The following is a 15,062-nucleotide window of genomic DNA, read 5'->3' on the forward strand; positions in this document are numbered from 1 at the left end:
GTTAATTGAAAAAAATAAAATTTAATTCAAATGTATTATTGATACTTTTAGTTTAGGGGTTTTTATGTTGATATAAATTCTCTATTTTCCCCGTCCCTTCCAATAGAGCTTTTCACTGTAAAGAGGAAGTACAGTTAAACAAAACAAAACAACAACTTGATCATGTCTGACAGCATATGCCTCTTTCTGTTTTTTCAAAAAAAATTATTTATTTTTAGTTTTCAGCATTCATTTTCGTAAGATTTTGAGTTCTAAATTTTTTCCCCTTTCTTCCCACCTCCGATCTGAAGATGGCATGTCTGATACAGGCTATACATATACGTTCACAGTAAACATATTTTCACATTATTCATATTGTAAAGAAGTATTAGAACCAATGGGAGAAGCCAGAAGAAAGAAGAAACACCAACAAAAAAGAAAGCAAATAGTATGCATAGTTCTTTCTCTGGATGTGAACAGCCTTTTCCAACATGAGTCTTTTGGAGTTGTCTTAGAGTCTTGCATTGCTGAGAAGAGCTAAGCCTATCAAAGTCAGTCACTGCACAGGGTTACTGCTGTTGTGCACAATGATCTCCTGCTTCTGCTCATTTCATTCAGCATTAGTTCATGTAAGTCTTTCAAGGTTTGTCTCAAGTCCACGTGCTCATCATTTTTATGGAACAGTGCTATTCCATCACATTCCTATATCACAACTTGTGCAGCCATTCCCCAAATGATGGGCCTCCCCTCAACTTCCAATTCTTGTTCACCACAAAAGAGCTATTATAAATATTTTTGTACATGTGGGTCCTTTTCCCAGTGTCTTTGGGATGCAGACCTAGAAGTGTATTGCTCAGTCAAAGGGGATGCACAGTTTTATAAACCTTTGGTCATAGTTCCAAATTGCTCTCCAGAATGGTTGGATCAGTTCACAACTCCATTACTGGTGTTCCAATTTTCTGACATCTCCAACATTTATCATTTTCCTATTTTGTCTTGTTAGATAATCTGATAGGTATGAGGTGGTACCTCAGAATCGTTTTGATTTGAATTTCTCTAATCAGTAGGGATTTAGAGCATTTTTCATATGATTATAGATAGCTTTAATTTCTTCCTCTGAAAACTGACTGTTCATATCCTTTGACCATTCATCAATTAGGGAATTACATGTATTCTTATAAATTTGACTCAGTTCTCTATATATTTTAGAAATGAGGCCTTTATCAGAGACACTGATTGTAAAGATTGTTCCCCAGCTTTCCACTTCCCTTCTAATCTTGGTTGCATTGGCTTTGTGCAAAAATTCAATTTAGTATAATCAAAATTATCCATTTTGCATTTCATAATGTTCTCTATGTCTTGTTTTGTCATAAATTCTTCTGTAGTCCATACATCTGACAGGTAGACTATTCCTTGATAAAGATAAAAATAAGCTATAAAGGTAAGCTATTCCCTGCTCTCCTAATTTGCTTATAGTATCAGCCTTTATATCTAAATCATATACCCATTTTGATTTTATCTTGGTCTACAGTCCAAAATGTTGATCTCTGCCTAGTTTTTGCCATATGGCATGCCTGTAAGGAAAAAATGAATCTTCAATGAAATAGAGGTCTGTTAAACACTTCTGATAACAAACCTGAAGCTGAAAAGGAACTTAGAAATACAAAGCAGAAGCCAAGAAAAAAATCGGAAGAGACTTTATGAGGATGAATTATTTACATTTTAATGGAAGAAAATATTAACAAGGATTCCTTTAGAAGCTCAATATCACAAGGGGTCATAGAAATAGTCAGTTGAGACAGAAGACTTATAAATGGCTTTGCTGTGTTTAGAAGATTCTATAAGGGAAAAAATGGGGGAAAAGATACATTAGAAGAAAATGAGAGGGAAAATGGGGAAACTTCTTCACTCATTAGAAAGTACAAAGATACACAAACATCAAAGAGTTGGAGGAACAGCTATTACTTAAAATTCCTCTTTTTCTAAACTGATCAAAAGGACACAATATAGAGTTTGTTGTAGAAATAACTCCAATGCAATTGGAGTTTGGACTGGGGAGATTTGAAAGAGGGAGGGTAGGTTCTGGAAGGGATCATTCATAAGCAAAATAAACCTTAAGTTTGGAGAGAGGATAATGAAGAGAAGGTAAAAGGACAAAAAAGGGAAAGGGCAACGACTTGAAATAGAGATCGAAGAGTACAGAGAGGAAAAAGTATAGGAGAGTAGGATAGAGAGAAATAATTATCTTAACTGGGAATGTGAATGGGATTAGCTTACCCATGAAATGAAAGAAGTTAACAGAAGAAAATTCAATGATATGTTGTTTATAAGAAGCACATTTGGAACATAAATCTTCATGGAGAATTTAAAGTAAAAAGTTAGCACACAAAATCTTTTATGTCTCCCTTATGCACAAAAAAACCAAGGGTAGCAATTATGATTTCAGATAAGACAATAGCACACAATTAAAAGGACTTTTTAAAAAGTGAAACTTTTACTGAAATGTAACATAGTGAATTGATTTTAATAGTAAACATATATGTACTCAATGGCATATAGTTTCAAAATATTTAAAGAAAAAACTAAATGAATTATGAGAAAAAAGTAGACAGCAAAACCATAATAGTGGAGATCTTAATTTACTATCAACTCTAAATAAAACTAACCAAAAATAAGCAGGAAAGAAGTTAAAGACTTGAAAAGAATTTTAGAAAATTTAGATTGACCTCTGCTGATTATTGAATGGAAATAGAGAATATTTTTATTAAAGTTGATCCTGTTTTAGGACATATGTACCTCACAAACAAATGCTAAAGAGAAGAAACATTATGCACATCATTCACTAATTACAGTAAAAAAGAAAAACTTTTATGAAATAAAGTACTACTAAAAAAGCATTTAAAATCAGTTGGGGAGAGGATTCTGGGAAGATGGTGGAGTAGGAAACATTCGACACTTCAGATTTTCTCCACAGAAGAAAAAGCACATCATCTCAGAGCTGCAGAAATAAATACGGATAAAGTAGTTGTCCTCTTCAGACAATTTGAGAAGACCCTAGGAAAGACCCAACCTCCAGGTTTGGCCAGAGTGAAGTGCAGATGTCTCCAGGTCAACTGCAGAATCAACAAATAACAAGCCCTATGAGTAGCTGGGTTGAGAGGAAGCCTCAAGCTTGGAAGTCTTCATTTGGCAGACAATGCAGGGGTCTGATGACTGAGTATAGGATTGAAGGACCTTCCACTGTCAAGGTACAGCAAGCACAGCTGAGCTTTCTGGACTATGACTGTAGGGAGAAGGAGCTAGCACACACCTGGTGAGTACAATAGCAGAGGGGCAGGAACCTTGCTGGCTGTGGGCACTTGCAGGAGAGCAGAGTCCCCAGTTTCAGTTCCAGGGCAGAGAGGACAGCTGTAGTTTTCAGCCACCTGAGGGACCACAGGGAGCAAAATGATTTGTAGGACAGTATGACTGGGGGCCCAAGCTATGGTTTAGGAGTGAAGAGAAGAACTTAAGTTTGGACCGTGGGACAGACCTCAGAAAATAACAGTAATAAGGACCTGAGGCTTGGGGCATCATTCCTCATACCTCAGAACTAGGACTTGATTACCTGAATAGCTGCTAAAAATAAAATAAATAAAATGAGTAAACAAAGGAGAAAAAACCCAACCACAGATAGTTACTGTGGGGAGAGAGAAGATTTGAGTTCATATTCAGAATAAGATAGAAGAGGTAAAAAAGCCACTTCTTTTTAAATTAGAAATGCCAAGTGGTCCCAAGCACAAAAAGAATACATGGAAGGACTCAAAAAGGACTTTAAAAATAGAATAAGAGAAATCAAGGTAAAATTGAGGAGGGGTAGCAATCCAAGAAAATTATGAAAAGAAAGTCAACCAACTGGAAATAGATAATAAAACACTTAAAGAAGAAAATAATTCCTTGAAAACCAAAATTGGGCAGGGGGAAGCTAATGACTTTCTAAGACACCAAGAAATCATAAAACAAAATCGAAAGAAGAGAAAGTGAAACGTCTCATCAGAAAAACAACTGGTCTGGAGAACAGATCAAGAAAAAATAACATAAGAATTGTAGGACTACCTGAAAATTACAGAAGTAAAGGAATCTTGGTGCAATGTTTTATGAAATTGTGAAGGAAAATTGCTTTAAAATTCAGGAAAAAGAATGCAAAGTAAAAAAAAAAAATTCACCGATCACCATCTGAAAGAGATCCCAGGAAGAAAACTTAGAGAAATATCATAGCCAAGTTTTGAAGCTCCCCAGGTTAAGGAGCAAATACTGGAAGCAATAAGAAAAAATCGATTTAAATATAATGGAGCTACAGTAAGGATTACACAAGATCTAGCAGCTAGTAATGTTGAACAACTGTAGTCTTAGAATACTGTATTTCATAGAGCAAAAGGCAACAACCAAGGGTAATTTACCCATCAAAGGTAATACAACTCTGAATGAAAAATATTGACTTTGAGGTTTTTGTGACAAAAACTCCAAAATTTAAGGGAAAATTTAACCTATAAAGATGCAGGAGAAATATAAGGTAAACATTAAAGGCCAATTGTAAGGAATTCAGTAAGGTCAAATTGTTTTACTTTGCATGAAAATATTAGCAGTGCTCTTGTGATTGTCATCTTTTGGCTAGTTTGAAAGATAAGTGTGGGCTGAGCTGAGCATGATGGGGTGTAGGGAGAGATAAAAAGGAGTAATTATCTCATACAAATGAGGCATAAAAGGAAAAACTGGTAAAGGAGGAACTAATAGGGAGAAAGGCTGGTAGTGCTGGAACCTTACTTTCATCAGGAATGGGTTACAGAGGGAACAACTAATAGATAGATGTATGGATGGATGGACAGATGGACAGACAAACAGACAGACACAGATAGATGGATAGATAGATAGATCCATCTAGCTACCTAGCTAGAAAAGTATAAAAGTCATCTAAATTCAGAAAGAATTAAGAGGTCAAGGGGATAGAGTTGGGGGAGAGAATAAGGGAGGAACTCTTAAAGGGGTGGGTGCATTAAGGAATAGGAGGGTAAGGTAGTGTATAGAAAAGTAAAGCAGAGGAGTGAGGAAGGATAGGTAAATAGGGTGAGAAGAATAATGAGGAAAAATAGGAAGGAGGAAATATACAACAGGTATCTTATAATATGAATGGGATGGATTTACCCATAAAATAGAAATGGATAGCAGATTAGAAATTTGAATTCAATAATATGTTGCTTTCAGGAAACATTAAAATGAGAGAAATACACAAAGATAAAATAAGGGTCAGGAATAGAATTTAGTATGTAAAAAATCAGGGATAGTAATCATGATCTCAGATAAAATTAAAGTTAAAATAGATTTAATCAAAAGTGAAAAAAAATTATACTATGTGTCAGCAGTATTATTTAATATTGTTTTAGACAGTATAAAATACCTAGACAATATAAAATATTTGAGCATATGCCTGCCAAAACAGACCCAGGAACTATATGAACATAAACATAAAACACTTTTTGTACAAATGAAGTCATATCTAAATGATTAAAGTAATATTCATGGATAGGCAAAACCAATATAATTTTTAAATTGACAATTTTACCTATTTAATATCATCCTAATTAAATTACTAAAAAATTATCTTATTGAGTTAGAAAAATAATCTTTTGGAAAAACAAAAGGTCCTTAGGAACTTAAATAAAAACACAGGGAATAAAAGTTGTAAAAAGTATATTTAGCAGTATCAGACCTCAACCTATATTTTAAGGTGAGAACATTGTGAAGTATAAAAAGTATTATTTTACATTATTTTAAATTAAAAATTTCCAGCATAAATAAAAGCCATGTAGCCAAGAGTAGAAGGAATGTGAAAAATTGGGGGGAAAAATTTTCATAGACAGTATCTCAGATAGGATGTTGATTGGGTTGGAATATTGCTGTGGTGTAGGAAATGATGAGCTGGTTGATTTAGAAAACATGGAAAGACGAATTTATGAAGGAAGATGATATCCACCTTCAGAGAAGCAGATGATGGGAAGAAATAAGCATAGTACAGTTTTACATTTATGTGTGAGTGTATATGTGTATTTATAGATATCTATGTGTGTGTGTGTGTGTGTGTGTGTATGCATCCATGCATAATTGTAGCCTCCTTTAGGGTGGTGGGGAGGGGGAGGAGAAAATAAAATAAAAAGTGCAAAGCAGAGAACAAAAGGAAACCAACAAGGAAGCAAAGAAAAGCTTTGAGAACAATGTATAGTATTTATTGTATAGGTTTTCTTGAAATGAAAATTTATTGTTTTGTATTGAATCCTCTCTTATGATCTGCTGTGTATGACTGTTTTTTTCTCATTTTGTGAAAATTTAAAAATCACCAAAAAAATCAGCCCCCCAAAAAAAAGTAGAATTCACAAAAATGAACAAGAAACATAAGATATTAGGAAATATTTTGCCCACCTATATGCCAACAAAGCCAACAGCCTAAATGAAATCACTTAATATTTTCAAAAAATAAATAGCTATATTAACAGAGCAAGAGATAGAGCATTTTCAAAAAAATTCTATTTCAAGCCATAAATGAACTTCCAAAGACAAATCCCGGAACCAGAGGAATTCACAAGTAAATTCTATCAAACATTTAAAGGAATTAATTTCAGTATTACACAAACTCTTTGCAAAAATAGCAAAAGAGAGGATCCTGCCAAATTCCTTTTATGACTAAGTTTTATCTTGATATATAAACTGAGGAGAATTAAAATAGAAAAAAAAAACAAAAAAATCTCTGTACCAATATCCCTAATGATCATTGATGCAAAAAAATTTAAGTGTTCACACAGAGATTAAAACAGCATGTCACAAAGATTATACGCTATGATGAGATTGGATGTATACCAAAAATTCAGGATTGTTATAATTTTAGGAAAATTACAATCTGAATTATCCACATTCATGAAAAAATTAGTAAAAATCGTGATTATAGCGATACAGAAAAAAAATTAGAACATGATAACCATAATAACCAAAAGAAAGCATAAGAATAAATATTCCTTTACTCAAAATGATAGATTTTATATAGAACAAAGAGGAAATGAGTACTCGTCCAGGTAAAAAATCTTTAGGGCAAGATTCAATCTCTCCTTTTTAACCTCTCTACCTGGTGTTGATTTTCCTGTTCCCATATCCTGTGTTATTCCTGGCTCTATTTTTGCCCCAGTCCTTTTTTCCAGGAAACGTTGTCATTTAGGATTAGAGAGATTCACAAAATCCTCTACGTCTTATTATGAAAATGCATTTAAGATGTAACAAAGTAGAAGCCACTCAAAAGAACACCTTTACTCCTTTGTCTTCCCTCTTAGACCTTTCCCTGATTGTCCAAGAATGCATCACTGCAGTCAAGTAGTAGAAAAACATTCCATTACTTAGAGCAGCACCCTCCTTTGTGGCCTTCCTTCAACCCTAGCAGGGGCTTCCTAGAGTGCATCTGGACTAACCCACATGGGTTGACTGAGATGGAAGTCACTAATTCTGCTCCTTTTTGTTTATTTTAAATTTTTATTTTTGTTTTTCATTTATGGAATAAAACAAGCAGTTCTGCAACACAGTATAATAAAAAAGATGATTACACGTGAAACTTCAAATCCATAATACACAACTTGCTATTTCCTCTAAATATACAATTATCATGTAAATTTCATTTTTCTTTTCTTTTTTTTCTTCCCTTCTCCCCTTGCTAGAAATGACTACCATGAGACCCAAATAAGTATGTGTGTATGTGTGTTTATATACACACCTATATGTAAAATTATTCTATACATATTTCTATTTATCAGTTCTTTCTGTGGGTGCAGAGAACATGTCTTTCTTTACAGATCCTTCACAGCTAATTTGGGTGTTTATAATAGTCAGAATGACTTATTCACTTAAAGTTGTTCTTAAAACATTATTGCTGTCCCTGTATACAGTGTTTTCTTGGTTTTGCTTCTCATTATTTCATTTCATTTTAAGATCATTGAGTTCATTTTTTCTTATAGCACAGTAGTATTCCATCATGATCATATCCTGCAACTTGTTCAGCCATTTCTTCTAAATTAGACAGAAGATCATGACAACTTACTATCTCCTCTACCTCTGTACCTTCTATTCTCCTGACAGCTGTGGTATACCGGTAAATATTTAACAACCAGAGCTCTTAAAAATATGCACAAAACGCTTTTAATAAAAACATTTCCTCCATTTTCTTGTCTACAAATTCACCTTGCTTTGTAGTATTTGCCAGTTTTCTGAGATGCAAATGCTTGCCCTGATAATGTAAGTTGTTTCTCAGGCTATTCAAAGCACATCCTGGCACTCGCATATAATCTGCTGATATGACCCAAGGACTGTGAGACTTTGACACTTACCCTTCTGAGGAAGTATTGGGACTTCCAGCTCTTCCGATCTCTCAAAATCTGAATTGTTATGTGTCATTCTCTCTAATTATAGTGTAGGCTGCTTGAGAACAGGGACTGTGTCACTTATTTTCTGTACCCCAGTGCTTCGTATGATACTTGGTATGTGGTAAGAGCACAATGGAAGCTTTTTTTTCTTTCATTCATTTCGTCATTTCTTCGTAAGAAACCAGGGTCATTTTTCTCTACCCACTTAGTCTCTATTACTGCCTTTATTATGTATATCTATCAACTGGGGAAGAGAAGAGAAAGGGAATAAACATTTATGTTATACCTATTATATACCAGATACTATGCTAGGAACTTTTAAATAAATATTATCTCAGTTGATCCTCATAGCAACACTAGGAGGTAGGTGCTAGTATTATCCTCATTTTACTGTTGAAAAAACTGAGGCAAACAGTGCTTAGTTGACTTGCCCATGATCTTATAACTAGCAAGTATCTGAATATGGATTTGAACTCTATCTTCCTTACTCCAGGTGTAGTTCTCTGTCCACTGGGCCACCAGCTGCTGCTCAGCAGCAGAATCCACTGTCTTCATTTGTTGTATTTTAGCCTTCCCTGTCCTCCCATCAAATCTTTATTTTTCTTTACAAATGTTGATCTGCATTTCTTCTGAAAGCTACTTATTCTTATATTTTGATCACATCTTTTAGAGAATCACTTTTGTCATATTCTTATATCAATTTTCTAAGTGGCTTGAATACCACACATATAGTAGAGATCTTTGATATAAAATTTTCCCTCTCTCCTTCTTCTAGCGTTTTCAATTTTGTGTGAAATATTTCTGATTTTATATCATAACAATTTTGTCTTTTGTGATCTCTATCCCTTGTCATGATTTTTACCTCCCCCAAACTATTTTTTTTTACTTTCTTCCATTCTTTACTGGTTCCTTTAAATTGTGTATCATTTTACATTTAATTAACTCAGCCATATGAAGCTAATATGTTGTATTGGTCCAAATCAAAGTTTTGCTCAACTGCTTTCCAGTTTTCTGACCAATTCCTATTGAATAAGGAATCATTCCCAAGTAATTTTCATCTTGGGTTTATCTCATACTGGGTTAAGTGTCAGCCACAAATGAACTGGGACTTATTAAGTAGTTTTAATTAATTGATTGACTCTGTTGCATCTGGGCCTTGCTTGTCTAGATTATTATATTTTATGTCTTTTAACATGTTAACATGATTATTGCTTTGTAATATAGTTTAAAATCTGTCAATATCAGGACTTCCTCATTCTAGCTTTTTTCATTTTTTTATTACTCAAGATTTTTGATATATTGTTCCTCCAAATATGTTTTATTATTATTAATCTTGATATGTAAAATAGTATCTTGGGAATTTGGTCACCATATCATTAAATTTGTAAATCTATATAAGTGCATTGGCATTTTTATTATTTTGGTGTGACTTTACTGTGAACAACCATTTTCTCTTTACTTATTTGTATACTTCCATTTTTGTAAACAGTTATGTAAGATTGAGTGTGCTTTGCTTTGTTGGCTCCCAAATAATGTATGAATTCTATGTCCATTTTGAGTGCACTTTTTTCTTTTTGTCTCTGTGTGCTAGGTTTTATTAGGCTGATGATTTTGTGGGTTTACTTTGTATCCTACCCCTTTACTAAAATTATCATATAATTAGTTTTTATTAATTATTTTGTTGAATTTCAGGAAATCTCTGGGTAAATATTCTGTCATCTGCATATTGCTTCCTCTTTACCTGAACCTATTCAATGTCTTTTCTTGCCTTAGTTTTATACGTATTATTTCTAGTATTTTTCGAAACCATGATGGAAACAGTGGATACCCTTGTTTTACCCCTGATCTCTCTAGGAAAGTTCCTAGAATTTCTCTTTCCAAATAATGCTAGTATTTCTTTTTGCTCATATTTAAGAAACAGCTTTTTATTCCTTTTAAAAAGGTATTTCTAGCACAAATTAGAGTTATATTTTGTCAGAGGCTTTTTATTCTTACCTCTGGTCTTTTTTCTCTCCTTTATCTCTCTGTGTTTTCATATCAAGACCATCATATTTATGTCAAATACAGGATTTCCCAAGAAACATTCCTCTGTTTTTACAAACAGATTCTGTATCATGGATTAATTATTGTTTAAATCTCAGAAAGAATTCATTTGAAAATCCACTTAGGCTTTTTTCCCTGTTGGCTTTCATTTATAATATGTTCCAATTTATCTTTCCATAGTCAAGTTGTTTAGCTGGTCTCTTGCCTATTCTGTAATCTGGATCATTTATATTTTTGTATCACAGTTCATTTATGTTTTTAATATGATTGATGTACAACTGGGTATTATTGTTTCTGAAAATTTTCCTTATTATCTCTGGTTTCATCTTGAGTTTTCTCCTTTGTCATTTTTGTTTTGTTTTGGTAATTTTGTATACCCATCTTTTTATAACTCTGCCAGTATTTCCTGTTCTCATCTGTTATTTTTGTCAATTTGCTTGGTGTGAGGTAAAAACTCAGAGTTGTTTTGATTTCTGTTTCTCTTATTTTTGATGACTTAGAACAGTCTTTCATATGGTTCTTAGTAAGTCACAATTTTTCTTTTGACAACTCTTCGTTCATCTTTTACTACTGAGGCACTGGGGTATGTTTTTTGGACTTAGATACTTGTGTTATTTCCACATATATCTTGAATATGAGACCCTTATCAGAGACGTTTGATACAAAGATTTGTTCCCAGTGGAAAACTTCTCCTCTCGTTTGAGTTGCATTGAGTTCTGTTCAGCCAAAAGCTTTTTAATTTCACGATCCAAGTTACCTATTTTATCTTTGGTGATTGCTTTTTTTTTTTGTCTGTTGGTAATACTCCCCTCTAAACACAGATGGGTAAATTATCTGATCTTTTTATCTTTTAATGTTTTAGAGTGTATCATTTAATATTCATCTAATTCTCTGGCAGGTAGTCAGTGAGGGAGCACAATTGTGAGGAGGCTCATAAGTGACAGTACTAGATGCCCATCCTTTTAGAGTTATGTCCAGAATGGAGGGAAGAAGTCCCCATATACCTTCTGGGAACCTAACCCTCTAAGTCAAATGGGAGTTGAGAAGTAACTCCAGAGGTGGGGCTGGAGGAATTCTTTAGAAAACATAGTTAGATTGGCTCCCAGAAATTTTATATGTTTTACAATTATTTTGAAAGGGACCTTTATTTATATTATCTCCTCTGATTTTTGCTATGCTGTTGGTTTTTTTTGTGGATTTATTTAATATTCTATTACTTTACTGAAACTATTAATTGTGTCAATTGGCATCTTTTATGATTTTCTAGAGTTTTCTAAAGAAATTGTTATATAGTAAGCAAATATAGAGAGCTTTGTCTTCTTTCTGGCTATGTTTATGCCTTTTAATTTATTTTTCCTGTTTTATTGCCATCTCTTGTATTTCTGTAATATCAAATAACAGTATAGAAAGGAGGTATCATTCATTGTTTTATTCTTATATTTATTGAGGAATCATCTACTATTTTCCCTTTGCATATAGAATATTAGTTTGTGAATATATGTGTGTGTTCTGAACCCACATACATGTATGCATATATACATAAACACATGAGTATGTATTTTACATATAAATGTATACATGCATATATAGATATATTTATATATGTACAAATATAAATACACACACGCACACACAAGCACATATGCACAGTAATGTTCCTTCTTGGCCTGTATTTTGTAGTTTTTTTATACTACTTAGTACTTTTTTATAAAGGGACTTTGTTAAAAGGTTTTGGTTTGATTAATCATGTGGTCTGGGCATATTTTTAATATAATTAGTCAATTGTTTTGAAATGTTGAACTTTACTTGTATGTCTACTATAAACCCAGCTTTATTATAGAGAATAGTTATTTGTATACATTATTGCTTTATAATTTTAAATAATTATTTGCATGTATTGCTATATATTTTTAAAAATTTATAATTGCTATTTTTTAGTATCTCTGAATATTGACTATATTTGCTTCATAAAATGAATATTTTCCTTTTCATTTAAAAATAATTAAGATTAAGCATATTATTTATTTCTGTAAGATTTGGTCATCTTCTTGTAAATTCCTGTAGCCCAAGGGTTTTAAAAAACTGCTAATTCCTTTAACTTAGTTTAAAATTTTCTTTTTGACATTGATTTAAGATCTGTATCTCATATTATGCTAATATGAGCATTTTATATATAGAATTTCTAAATGATCACCCATTTCTTTGAAGTTCTAGTTTTGTTTGCTTATAATTCCCATAGTCTATTCTGACTATTCATTTTATTTCTTCTTTTTGTTGTGATCTAACTATTCTCAACTTTCTTATTTGAGTAATTTAATTTTTCTCCCTCTCATTGATCAGATTAAGGTATATCACTTTTGTTAAATTTTTTGAAAGAAAATAATTAACTAAAAAACATTCATTATCTGCAAAGCACTTTGTTAAGTACAGTTAAAAATATGAGAGACTGTTTGGATTCTCAAGGAGCTTATATTCTAAGAGAGGGGACAATTGTAATGTTAATGTAAGGTTAATGGTGGGTGGGGGGAAGAGTTAAAGATCTTGCCCACCTTTTAATAGACCTCCATACCTTTTGTTAACTTTTATTGAGGCATTGGGTCAGAGAGTTGTGCCCTCTAGCTCTAAAAAGTGTCTAAATACTCTGAAGTGAGGTTTTACTTTGTGGCTTACTCATTGGAAGTATTTGTTTGGCCAGATGAGACTATGAGTAGCAGTTAAGGAGCGCCCCAGCTTTGAAAACCCAGATGTTGGGGCTTCTCTCTCTGGTAACTGTATATATGTAATGGTAGGACAGTTGGATCTGTCTGTTGATCTGTGATGTATGTATTGCTTATGGTCAGACAGTTGGAAACCCTGTCTGTTGGTCTTTCTGCTTGTAATTTCTGTTTGTATTTTCCCTGAAGTTCAGGTTGCTGACATATTCCCCTGAACTTGTGAATGATGTATGTGCTTGATTAAAGTATATTAGTATATTGTTGACTCCTCAAAAGTTACTTTCCTTTTAGAAAAAGAATCTAAGAATTTGTACACAAGCCCTCCTCTGTATGTCTGGGTCCTTGCTGTTACGAGAATACATCAAAGGAAGTGTCATCCAAGAAAGTTAAATTTTAGTTTAGAAAACTACAAAAATTATGGTGGAGCCATAGGGGAGTATGTTTTCTTTTATTTGTATTTCTTCATTAATTACTATTTTTACTATATTATGATTTATAAATGATATGTTTAATATTTTTGCTCTTGTTTTTTATGATATTTCAGTGAGAACTATGAGTCTGGTTTTGTCAAAGTACTAGGTGGTGCTGAGAAATAGTTGTATTCATTAATGTTTCTATTCAGAAAATGCCATAGTTCTTTAAAGTTTAAGTTCTCCAGTAGTTTACCCTACTTTATGTTTTCCTTTTTGTTTACATTTTTTGTTAGATTTGTCTAGGTCTGATGCTATCTGTCTTTTGCAAGTCCTTTAACTTTTCCTCTGAATTTAGGTCCTATGACATGTTGCATATATGTTTAGTTTTGATGTTGGTTTTAATTGTGCATGGTTCCTTTAAACATAATATAGTTTTTCCTCTTCATGTCTCTTAATTTTGTAAAGATTTGTTTTTTCTTTATGTGATAGCATGATTGCAACTTCTGATTTTTTGTATTTACCTGATACATAGTAAAATTTGGTTCTCATCTTTTGTGTCTGTACTTTTTAGATGTCTTTCTTGTATACAGCAGGTTGTTAGATTTTGTTTTCCTTTTCTTCTTGTCACTATTTGATTTGATCAATTTCTTAATACATTCCCACTTAAATTTATGATTGTTAGACTTCTGTTTTCTTCCATTTTTAAAAATAGTACTTTTTATTTACTTCTCCCTTTACTTTGTCCACGGCGTTAGTCTCCTTTCTACTACTTTAAAGCTAGTCTATTCTCATTGGCTCTCTCCCATCCTCTGCTGCTATTTGCCTACCTTTTTCTTAGCCCTTTGAATTTATGTAAATGCCTAATTTTTCTCTTATTTATTCATTTTTACCCTCTTTTGTCACTTTGAGGAGTGAAAAATCTTCCCTTCCATCCTCCCCTCTAACTTTTTTAATTTTAGTAATTAAACTATTTTTCCAAGTAGGCTTCCTTTGCTTTGTCCTTTTCATTTCCCCTTTTCCCTTCCAGTCTGTTCTGAACATTATTTTCTGACAATATACATAGTGCCACCTTTACATTTGTCTGTATTTCTATTTCCTTCTTTATTCTTTCTGTGTTTTTCATGGGGATAAATCTTATGGCATACTAATTATGAGCTCTTTTCTATACAATTTCTACATTATTGTAATTGTAGATTTTACACCTTCATTACTTTTATCCTGCTCTGCTTAATTTTTTTTAGAAATATCAATTTCTGAGGCAATAATTTCAGACAGAAGTCATTCCACATGGTAGGAATTATCTTTGCCTCAAAACATGATATATTATTCTATCCCCCTAGTCTCCATGTTCAGGTTCCATTTTAAAGTCCATGTCATTGGTCTCTGACTCTGTCCTCAACTATTCCTTACTGCACTGAATTTGGTTCTGGATGCTTCTAACAACTCACACATTCCTTCCCCTGGAGTAACATGCTGCATAT

At 32.9% G+C, this 15,062-nt stretch overlaps 1 protein-coding gene across 2 annotated transcripts in view; it reads left to right on the top strand.

The window, feature by feature from the left end:
* The window catches only part of CDYL2 (chromodomain Y like 2), a 222,333-nt gene that overhangs the window by 90,818 nt on the left and 116,453 nt on the right, over positions 1 to 15,062 (top strand). The window lies entirely within an intron of this gene.

The sequence above is a fragment of the Notamacropus eugenii genome, chromosome 1 (assembly GCF_028372415.1).
Source record: "Notamacropus eugenii isolate mMacEug1 chromosome 1, mMacEug1.pri_v2, whole genome shotgun sequence".
Taxonomy (NCBI): Eukaryota; Metazoa; Chordata; class Mammalia; order Diprotodontia; family Macropodidae; genus Notamacropus; species Notamacropus eugenii.